General features: G+C 48.3%; 1 pseudogene; it reads left to right on the top strand.

The window, feature by feature from the left end:
• Positions 1-244: 244 nt before the first annotated feature.
• On the top strand, positions 245-8,018 carry LOC123813406 (annotated as a pseudogene).
• The last annotated feature ends 3,776 nt before the right edge of the window (positions 8,019-11,794 follow it).

Below are 11,794 nucleotides of genomic sequence, written 5' to 3'. Positions count from 1 at the left end.
ATGTCTTTTTTTAAATATCTATTGAAAACTTTCGCAAATTCATTCAAATTGAATCGCTTCATTTTTTGCAATTGAGTTATATGAATGCTTTGTATAGTTTGGATATTTGCATCTTTCAGCTCTGTGATTTGCAAATGTTCTCAAATTCAGATGGATGCCTTTGCATGTTGTTGATGATTCTATTGCTTTCTTTCTTTTGCATGAAATGTCTTCTTTCATCCCTTTGCTTTCAGTCTCTGTGTGCGGTCAGTCCTGAGGTGGGTCCCTTGTAGGTAGAGTGTACATGGGTCGGGTTTTCTTGTCCATTCACCTGCCCCATGTCTTTAGATTGGAGCAGTTAATCCATTTACATTTAAATTGGTTATTGATGATTACTTGTTTATTGCCATTTCAATATTTGTACTCTTCCTTCCTTTGATTGTTTTTTCTTAAGTAAGTCCCTTTAAGATATCTTGAAACACTGGTTTCATGGCAAAGAACTCCTTTAGCTTTTTCTTGTATGGTAAACTCTTTATCAGTCCTTGTATTTATTTATTTATTTACTTACTTACTTACTTACTTACTTACTTATGTAATCTTCACCCAAGGTTATGTTTGTATTGATTTTTGTAGAGGGAGAGGAAGAGAGAGAAAAAGTGAGATAGAGGAAACATCCACGTGAGAGAAACAGCCATTGGTTGCTTCCCTGACCAGGAATGGAACCGGCAATCCAGGAAGGTGTCCCAACCAGGAACCAACCCTGCAAACTTTTGGTGAATGGTGCAACCTCCCAATTAACTGAGCTGCTCCAGCCAGGGCACTTTTCCAATTTTTCTTTTTAATTGTTTAAAAAGATTATATTCATTCATTTTTAGAGGGGAAGGGAGGGAGAAAGAGAGGGAGAGAAACATCAATGAGTGGTTGCCTCTCCTGTGCCCCTGACTGAAGACCTGCTGAAAAACCCAACCTGAGAGCCTTTCTGGCCAGAAGTCTCTTAACTCAGCCAGTGTGGACAGCTCCTCCCCTCACAGGCTCTCTCCTCCTCTTGGTCCTCAGTGTCCTCACTTAGCACTGCTTCAGAGTCACATACCAGGGCAGGACCCAGGTCTTCCAGGTACAGGAACATGGGTGATCCTGTGTGTGCTGGGGGGAGCGGCAGGGAAATGTGGGATGTGGAGCATCGGAGTCCCCTCGCCCGGGATCCCTGTGAAACTTCCCTACAAACTTGCTCTCAGCGTAGATTTCTCCTTGCTTCCTGTTTCCTGTCTCTGCTGACTGATCTTGGGCTGCGATCTGCTGTAAAGTCTGAGCCCTGCAAATTCACACCTTGTATAGGTTTGCTGCTCACAGGCCATTTGTACTAATAAATGATTCCTTTCACCACATAACAGACACTGTAAATAAACTTGAAGCTTTCTGGAGCAGAGCTGGGTGAGAAGGCAGAATTGGTTCTGAGGGCAGCTGGTGGGGTGGGGGGAGCACTGGGAAGGCTCAGAAGCAGGGTTCTGACACCATGCATTGTGGCCAAAGCTGATTTACAAAATTCCGGGATTTCTCTTCTCAGTTTACGAGAAGGGGTTTTCTACTCCTTATCCTTAAGGCATGAAGACATAAGTCTTCTTTCCAAAGCAGCGTCTGTCTTTCTAACTGTGATTCAAGTGTGTATTTGACGGCTCCTATCAAAGGAGTCTGCCCTTCCCAACTCACATTTTCAACCTGTCCCTGGCAAAGTCCCCTCCACTCCCTGTTCTTCTGACAGCTGTCCCCACTGCCAAACGTGTGTAGGCAGTGAGGAGATAAAATATTTACAATCAAATACCATGCTCGTGTGACACTGAGCATGGATAAATAAGGAAAGGGCAGTGTTTTTCACAATGTAGGCTGAACATCAAGGTCAGAGGGAATCAAGAAGCAGAGGGAGTGCTAACCAATTTATTTATTTAACAATATGTGTTGTGAAGAACTCTGTGTCCACTAATGTGCTTGTCCCAGGTCATAAGGGAATACAAGACTGGACACTCCCATGGAGGGTCCATTGTCATGAAGCTTCCAACGGACCAGAGCAGAGTAGAGAGAGCAGATGCAGAATTCCTGACTGAGATCTGAGCTCCATGGGGACCTCCCGGGAACACTGGGAGAGCCAATGGTGAGGGGACCTCAGCACAGCTCTACTGTGGGTGGTGATGGTGTTGTGGGGAGAGGCTTTAGAGAAAATAATGAAATTTGAGTTTTAACAAACTGTCTGATTGTAGAGGTGAAGAGAGACTGAGGATGAGAGAATCAGTTAGGGGCTGTGACAGGGAAACCAGTCCCAGTGGCTTGGATCAGCCTGAAGGTGGGAGCAGGGATATTTCTGCACACTTTGGAAGTCGAGTTCACGGGACAGATGAGCAAAAATGCAGAATGATGCACGGTAGGCGACGCCATGACTCCACAGGAGCCCTAGGCTGAAGGCTGAGGCTGTCCAGCCAAGGGGGGTGGGGAGGAACTAGATCACCCCTGTGACCTGAAGTCAGCACTGGCTGGAAGGCAGGGAGGTCAAAGGTTTTCTATGGCTATGTCCGTGTGATATGCCTATGAACTTGCCCAGTGGAGAGGCTAAGAGGGATATGAAAGTTCTGAGCTCTGCAGAGTGTGTAGGCTACAGATAAAGTTCAAATGTAGTTCAGAGGAAGAAGTTACTCGGGGGATGGGGAAAGGTGCCCAGAAGCCAAGCTGAGGAGGCACCTGCAGCCTGTATGTTTGTGCAGAGGAAGAGCAGGAAGCAAAAAGGAGACTGACCAGGGGAGTGGAGCAGAAGTGCTGAGAAGGAGGAGAAGTCAAGTAGCCAGTCTAGGGGAAGAAGAGGCTGCTGGCTGCAGGAGGTTTGGTTTGCAGTTACTCTCCATTTCCCTGAAATGAGTTGTGTTTCTTGCCCACAGGAACTCACATGACAATGGCAGCTCCACTGCACAGCTCGAGTTTCAGCATCAGTGAACCTGGGACCAGCCATGGTGAGAGGGGACTTGGGCTCCCCAGGACAGGCTGAAGGAGGGGACCTGGAAGGGGTTCTCCTGTCCTGTCTGCCAGTCCCCAACTGAGCAAGACCCAAATACCCCCAACCCCATTTCTCATTTTGTCTTCATCGACTCTGCTCTTTCTTTTTCCTCCACCCTCCACCCTGGCCCCTCCTGATGTGGCATCACTGTTCAGAGGAAGAGAGGTTACAGTGTCCTGAGCAATCCAGGATTGATGAGGGTTCTTGTCCCCTATTTCCTAACAGGTGCAGACATCAGGGGGTCCCACTCTAGCCTCTCTGCATGTTTCTCTGCCCCTCTCTTCAGCCCTAGAGAGGGCTGGGAAGGAGGGATGTGAGGTTAAATGAGTTTTTAAAGTCTTTACTGTCCCTGCTCCACGTGGCCTCGCTGTAACCAACGAATTCCACAGGCTGGCTCACTCCATTTCTCACATAAACCGCCTTTTACTCCCTTGTCTATAGAAAGTAACTGCATCAGTTTATTTCATGGTGGTTTGAAAACCACACCACAATGTAGTGACCTAGAAACATCAGTAATTTTGTTGGTGGTTCTTGATTCTGGGCCAGCTGAACTCTTCTCAGCCAGACTCACTCATGCACCCGGTGGTAAGTAGTAGTTCAGTGCATACCTGGATAATCTTTTTTTTAGATGAAATGTATTGGGGTGAGAGTGGTTAATAACACTGTATAAGGCTCAGGTGTACAATCCTATCATCCATCATCCGTGTACTGCATCGTGTACTCACAACCCAAAGCCTTGTCTCTTTCCATCACCAGAGATTTGACCCTGTTTACCTCCTCCCTTTCCCCTTCCTCCCTTTTCTTCTGGTAAACACCAGCCTGTGTCCATGAGTTTGTTTTGTTTCTTTGCTTGAGGCTTCCTATTTTATATCCCACACATGAATGAAATCATGGTTCTTGTCCTTCTTTCATGTGACTTATTTCATCTAGCATGATGCTCTCAAGATCCAGCAACTGGATAATTTGGAATTGGTTAGCCCCATAGATGTGTCTGCTAGTCAGCAAGCTTTTGGGCAAGCCAGGATGACAGGCATAAGTGGGCCTGTGTCTTTTATCACCAAGCAAGTAAGTCCAGCCTCTTCCTAAGGCAGCTGCAGGGCTCTGAGGGGCAGAAGGAGTCAGCCAGCCCTGCATGTCCACACTTTCAGGACCCATGCTGGGATCATGCTTCTGCTGCCCTCTTGTCCAGAATGAGTCACATGGCCCACTTAGGTTCAAGAGTGGGAAATGGACTCAGCATTCATGGATGGAGCTACAGGTCCACATCCCAAAGAGGCATGTGTCCCAATGGGAACAGTCCATGGCCACAGCAGCACTGTGTCACATAGATTGCTATGTGCTCTCAGCATTGGCAAACTGCTCCAGGGTGGAGCTGGTCTGTGCTGGCCTTTTGTTTCACCTCCCAGGATATTCCCACTCCCTGTGTGGTGACAGCTGACACCCTCAGGGTGTTCCTAGGTGGTGTCTTCTGCTGTGATGCTAATGGCACAGTGATCTGAACTCCCACCCACATTCCCCTTGTTGGTAGCCATCCTGTGTCCCTTGTTCTCAGATTCTGGAAACTTACTTCTCTCATCCCAGCTGCTGGTTATCAAATGTGGGAAACTCGCCCCCAGGGGAGGTTTGGCTACTCTCCGGATTAGCAACAGATTCCCCATAGAGTGTGTGGAAGATGGGGAGTTATTACTGATCTTGTGGAAGCCAGAGATGGGGTTTCTGCCAAATCTCTCCTCTGTTTGATGGATATTTTAAAAAAGCCATTCCTACTACAGAATAGACAGAAGGGGGCATACTGGATATAAAGAGACCCAGTGAGGGGACAGCTGAGGCATGGATGGTGATATAGCTTGGACTGGTATGATGGTCTTCTACATGGAGAGAAGCAGTCAGCTTTTGGATGGAGGCAACAGATTATGCCAGTGGGTTGGATCTGGAAAGCAAAGGGAAGAGAGGAATCAAGGGAGATTCCTAGACTTTTGGTCTGAGGGCCTGGGTAATGGTGATGATTTTTCGGAAAAGGAAATCCAGTCATTACTTGTGTCTCTGATGTCATCAGTATGACCGCATGGGCATGGACTCTGAGCAGAGATAGTGACAGTGGCACAGGGTCCCACTGCAGGCTTCTTTCTCACACAGGGGCTGCACTGGGGGATGATCTTGCTCAGGAAAACAGGCCCTAAGGTGTGGTTGTCATCTGTCTTGCCTGGTCACTGGCTGTGCTCACCTAATCTGGAAGCGTCCACTGTGAGACCCATTAAAGAGAGAAGCAGAGCTCTATGAAACAGAAGTAGGGAAAGTGCTATACAGGTGGTCTAGGGTTTAACCTTTAGAGTTATTTTGAAAACATCGTTCGGTTGGTAGGCTATGCTGCTCTGTTATGAATTAACCTCCAAGTTTCCTAGGAGACAGGTGCACCTAACTAAGTGAGACTAAGAAAGTGTATAAATCTACTGATGCTAATCTGTATGAGTTGTTGTCATCATTGTTGTTGTTGTTGTTGTTATTATTCAAGTGTCAACGGATTTTACAATAACTCCAGAAAATTGTCCATACTTTCTGGTTCTAAACTTTCAACATGTTAATTTAAAGTGGGAAAACATATTAAATTTCTACACAATGTTGTAATGTTAAGTAAGGTGTTTTGTGCTTCTGTGGGTCACAGTACATGATAGTGGTGGGGGACTACACACATGATATATAAAGGGACACTCCTTCTTTCTGCCCAGGTGCCCTGCTCGCCCTACAAGGAGAGAGGGCTTGAATTGCCCCCCTCCCTGGCTTCTTCGAGGGAAGAAGAAAAGTTCCCTTGTGACTATGACGTGAGGGTGGGGGGGTCTTCTGCTGTGACATCCCACAGTCAGCTTTTGTGTCACTTGCTGCCTTGGCTTAGGAGAGACACCAGCTACAGTGGTTCTCACTTACACCCTTGGGTGTCCTCCTTCGTAGGCCCTAAGGTGCCAAAGGTCAGAGTGAGCAGCCCAATGTACTGTGGAGACATGCCTGGGGTTCCCCACGGCCTGTAGCAGGACCATGTGGCCCAGGGCATCTCAGAGCTCCTGTGAGTGGAGGGGTCACTTACAGGACAGGACATAAGCAGGCACCAGAGACAGGCAGTGGTAGGTTTGGGTCCTGCAGGGGAAATGTTCGAGGTCAATCCTCACACTGTGGCTTTTGTTTCCTGATGTCCCAGGGCTTGGAAACCAAGACCCCGGAGAGTCACAAGTGAGACTAGTCTTAGTGGGTAAGACCAGAGCTGGAAAAAGTGCCACAGGGAACAGCATCCTTGGAAAGAAAGTGTTTCATTCCACCATCGCAGCAAAATCCATCACCAAGGTCTGTGAGAAAGGGAGTATCACCTGGACTGGGAGAGAAATTGTGGTCGTGGACACACCTGGACTTTTTCACACCGAGGTGCCGGATGCTGACACACAAAAGGAATTTGCTCGTTGCATCCTCCTGACATCCCCGAGACCTCATGTTCTATTCCTGGTGGTCCCCCTGGGCTGGTACACAGAGGAAGAACAAGAGGCCATGTAGAAGTTGCTGATGATGTTTGGTGCCACAGCTAGGAGATACATGATTCTCTTATTCACCCCAAAGGATGACGTGGATGGAATAGAGTTCTGTGATTACATAAAGGAAGCCCCAGAATTCATTCAGGATCTGATGGAGGAGTTCAAAGATCGCCACTGTTTGTTCAACAATAAGGCAATGGGGGCTGAGCAGGAGGGCCAGGGGGCAGAGCTGCTGGACCTGGTCCAGTGCAGGGTGATGGAGAACAAGTGAGGATTCTACACTAAGGAGATGTACCAAAGGGCCGAGGAGGAAATTGAGAAGCAAATACGAGTGATACAAGAGCAATGCAGAGCTGAGCTGGAGCAAGAGAATAGGCTGGTAAGAAAGGAGTGTGAGGAGAAAATCAGAAACCTGGAGGATGGCCTGGAGTGGGAAAAGAGAAGGGCAGAAATGGAGAGGAAATTGGCAGGAAGGGAAAAGCACTATGTTTCCAGGCAGGAAAATGCCAGGGGTGAAGTGAGCGTCAGCATGAGATCAGTGACATCATCATGGGAGCACTGAGGTTGCTGGCTTCATTCTTCAATGTGTGTTCAAGCTCCTTGAAAAAAAAATGAAAACCTGCCTATATTTGCTGCATATTTTCAGGGGCCCCTTCCCCACAGAAGTCATTCCCCAAAGTCAGAGCTCCTTGTTTTTGTCCCGCAGGATCTCAGGACTTGGGAGGGTGGGAGAGTTCACTGTTGGCCATTGGTGGGCGTTTGATTGATTTCACAGGGGAAGGGCACGTGCCCACTCTGTAAAACTCCAAGGCAGAATGTACGGATGCCCCCTGTGACCTGAACTCTTTCTCAGACACACAGAGAAAAGGAATGGAGGAGGCCAAAATGGGTGATGTCAAGCTTGCTCTATTTATCCCCAGTAACTCTTTCTCCACCAGATTCTCTCTAGATTGGCAGGTAATTTCCTTCTGTGGCTTCTACTCCCTATTCTTGCCTCTGCAACCTCAACAGCTATTTTACTCATGTGGTTTAGTGAAATCAATTCTTCGTGTTAAGTAATCTATATGTAGAGATGCTTATAGAATCTTTTCTTGATAGACATAAATTTGTTGAATTACATTTTTACAAAGGGACTGAAATTCTTCCTTATGATTGGCCCACTGCAGAACAAAGACATGTCTGAAGAAAGATCCCTGAGAACTCAGAGAAGTGAAATGCTAGAAAAGACAAATGACACAAATTCAACAGGCTAGAGAGCATCGTTTGGAGTATTCAGATGTTCATGTAGAAACTCTTTGACCAGCCTCAACACGAGCATGTTGCTGAATGACTAGTTCTCTCCTTTTCTTGGGAAGCCAACTGTTGCCACTGCACCTCCATCTCCCCGCACCCTGATGACTCCCTCCTGGGAGGGTGATCCGCACACTGCTGTCCCACCCCCTGAATTGGTTGCTTGCTGTTACTATAATAAAACTTTTCTCTTCTCATATTTGTGCAAAACTGGAAATCTTTTACCTCAGGAAAAACCACCAATACTTCCTCTAGGAGCATAGGGATGAATTTCACTTTTTGCTAAAAGCTCAGGATGACTTTGGAACTTGGCTTGTCTACCACCTAAGAGGTCTCTCGTTGTCCTTAACCCCTCTGCCCATCAACAACCACATTCTTTTTAGTTTCGCTCATAAGGTGCCCGGAGAAATTCTGTGTAATCAAGGATTCTGAGACCTTTGCAGATTACCTGGTTACAAATAAGATCCCTTCAAAATATGGATAACATTAGTTGAAATCTATTCCCTCTCTTCTGGGGACACCTATCCAAGTAATTTCTAGGATTTCCCAAAGCACATTTCCATGTTCAACCAGCACGTCTTGTGGTCACACGCCCAAAGGGAACGTCTGTGGTCTGCCCGGAGAGTGAACCAAGGGACCACAGTGCAGGTCAGGTCCAGTCACCACTGGCCAAAATGGAGAGAGGACGGTCTGGTTCCTTTTTTTGAAGAGTAAACATAAGAGTAAGAAATGATTTCACATCCTGAAAGACACCAACTACTTTGGGTTTGGCAGAAGGGGACAATTTATGAAGTGTCTCTCCCTCTTGGGTTGTAGGATAAGCCCTTCCCCCTTCCAGATGGAAAGCCATCAGCTTGGTACAGTAATGCCTGGTGCTGCCTGGGGGACCCCTCCCTGTGACTTCCAAAATCTCAGTGACAAAGCCAAAGGCTACAGAAATCTCCGTAAGTGCTGTTACTGTGGGGCCAGAGACAGAACTGAGTTGCAGGTCTGCATGACCTGGACATGATGGACAGAGGACGGTGGCACATGACTGAGAGCCCAGAGGGAAGCATCAGGGGAGAGGAGCTCAGAAAGTTCTTCTAAGGACAGCAAGGACTTGGGACTGTTTGTGATGTGGAAGTGTTCCTTGAGTCAACATTCACCAACTCTCCAAAGGGTGAGGGGAGAAATATTTTGTGAGGGTTTGTGGACATCAGTTACTTGGTACAAAGTAGGGAGTAAAGAAAATTAATACTTTGTTCCAAGTACACCAGCATCAGACAGGCGAGTCCTATTGGTGTCTTGGATGACATGGAGACATTTCCATAGGAAGGTCAGCTAGAAAGAGAATTCTCATGTGAACTATCCAGCTGTGCTGAATCCTCTGTCCTACATGTGGCACCACAGGTGGTCCTGCCATGTTCTCTGCATCACAGGGAAGGGGCCAGGGAGTGTTCTTCATTGGCCCGTTGGTGATCGGTCCCCGTCAGGGTCTGTCCCTGCTGTCCAAAGCTGATGCTCCCAATGTGAGGGGCTGGTGCCAAAGGGCGATTCAATTTCTCATCTGACAGGTTCAAAATAGTTGAAGAAACCTATAGCACCCATTGAATTTTCCTCCCTGACTTTACAGCATACTTCATAGATTTTGGGAATTCTTTAAGACATACAATATTATTTGGGCAGATGTCTTATACCTCACTTCCCCTACAGCTCTCAAGAAAAACACTTGGGAAGGGCTGGGAGGTGGCAGGGAGGGGAGGGAGAGGGTTTCTCTGAGGAAAGAGGAGGAAAAGGAAGAATATGATGGAGACTCGTGCGAGCAGGGCTGGACCACCAGATTGACCCCAAGTCCTCCGCGGGAGAGGCGTCACTGCTTGTGGGAGTCTGGAGGGGACAGCATCAGACGGAGGAAGTGGAAAAAGTACCCAATGGGAGAAGAGTAATCTGAAATGACACCAACCCCAGGTGTAATTGGTTTGGAAAGGCGAGAGAAGAACGGCAATCCCAGGTGCTCCCCCATGTCATCCCCCCGACACGCACACTGTCCTACTGCATCCTGGGGCACTGGATGCCTTGGACCACTGAGACAGAATATATTTTTATTTATTTAAATATTTTATTTATTTATTTTTAGAGAGGTGAAGTGAGGGAGAAAAGAGAGGGAAACATCAACGTGCAGTTAACTCTTGTGTGCCCCCTACTAGGGACCTGGCCTGCAACCCAGGCACAGGCCTTGACTGGGAATCCAACTGGCAACCCTCTGATTTTCAGGCCGGCCCTCAACCACTGAGCTGCACCAACAAGGGCTGAATGAATTAACCACCAGGTAAACAACAAACACTTAAATTAATTTATCAGGTTGTCCTAATGGAAATGCAAATGGTTTGAACTTTGACTCAGCAGCTCTGGGGTAACGAGACTGCTCACTTAGAAACACGATGACCTTGACTCCCCTGACCCTGAAGTACTGACTGTTTACCTGAACCTAGTGCAGGGGTGGGAGCCGATCCACCAGAATGCCGATAAGGTCCCATTCTGGATGTTACACCAGGGATTTTAATTTTCATGTAGAAGAATAACAAGGGAAATACAATAATGAGGAAATCAAAGCCATTGTGATCAAATCAATACTTTATGCACAAGGAGGAGAAAAGCAGGAGATGGAACAGAACTGAAGTCCTGATGTGGGTCTTCGGCAGCATGCAGACCTCACAGGGAATATGGCTGGGTTCCGTCCCACAGACTGTGGATGGCTTATTGAGTAAATGGATCTGTCTCAGGTGCCCACAAAACTGGGTCCTTGTTCTGTCCTGAGATGCTTCTCTGAATCTTTCAGCCAATGAAACGCACTGGCTTTCTTGGTGCCCCCCATGTCTAGGGACAGTGGGAGTCCATGGCCTCTGCACTGGTAGACCAGGGGTCCTGATGGGGCCCCTGATGGCAGAGGATCTCTGAGGGGCAGGTGAGCACCCAGACAGACCTATGGCTGCCTCTGATTGCTGACTGTCCCCAAATGCTGTCACTCCACCTTATTTCCCACCCCTCTCTGAAGAAGGCAGCTAGAGACCCTCTGCCACATGGTGTGAAGAAGGGACAGAGAAGTCTCTCAGGGGACAGTTCTCTCGTTCCCAACTGTCCTGTTTCCATCCCTTGGTCAGACTCCCCAGGGAGCATCCTGAGCCTCAGAGAAGCTGAGGGGCATCTGAGGAGTGTCAGTCTCTTTGTGAGGTCACATGGCACTTACCAGTCAGAGGCCAGGGCCAACCACCATCCTGGTGTCTTCTGGTCCTAGTCCACCTCGCCTCCTATGGCCTTGTCCCCAGAAGCTGCCCTCCAGGAGGACCCCCTGTGGGGTGCAGAGTCCTCCCCATCCATCAGGCAGGTGCTTCCTATCGTGCTCACAGCCTCAGCTGCTCCCTTTGCAGCTTCCCTTTCTTCCCTGCACCCCTCTATCCGACACCACAGATACCTCACAGAGGACCCCACTACACACCCAGACACTGACCCCATGCCCCCTCTCTCCCCACTGTCCAGTAAGAATAGAAGGGTTGCAGGTAAGGCTGAGATAGGGTGGAGAACCACCTTTAGTTTCTAACATCAGGAGGCAGATATGATGAAAAGGGACCCTAATCATAGCATCCCTAATCTAGTCTGCTTTAGGGAAGTCTCTTCCTCTATCCAAGGCCCCTTGGCACCTCCTGGGGCCTCATGTCCTATAGGAGGTCTCAGGCCACCATCCCAACCAGGCCCTGCTCTTTGGACCCCTCAGCCCCACTTGGCTCATCACTCCCACCAGCAGTCCCCACAAGGCCCATTTACTGTGGTTCAATGGCTGCCTTCAGGGGTTAGTGGATGGGCTGCCCCTCGGGCCAAGTCTCTCTTTCCCCTTGCTCCTCCTGCCCCACCCAGCAGCTGCCCCTCCCCACCTGCTACAGAACCACGGCTCTGTCCTGACCCACCACACACTCAGGTGCCTTCAAGTCATTATGCT

The sequence above is a fragment of the Phyllostomus hastatus genome, unplaced genomic scaffold, assembly GCF_019186645.2.
Source record: "Phyllostomus hastatus isolate PE091 unplaced genomic scaffold, TTU_PhHast_1.1 phas_contig_1511, whole genome shotgun sequence".
Lineage (NCBI taxonomy): Eukaryota > Metazoa > Chordata > Mammalia > Chiroptera > Phyllostomidae > Phyllostomus > Phyllostomus hastatus.
Note: the sequence above shows the minus strand (reverse complement) of the source record. Positions and strands in the feature narration are given on the sequence as shown.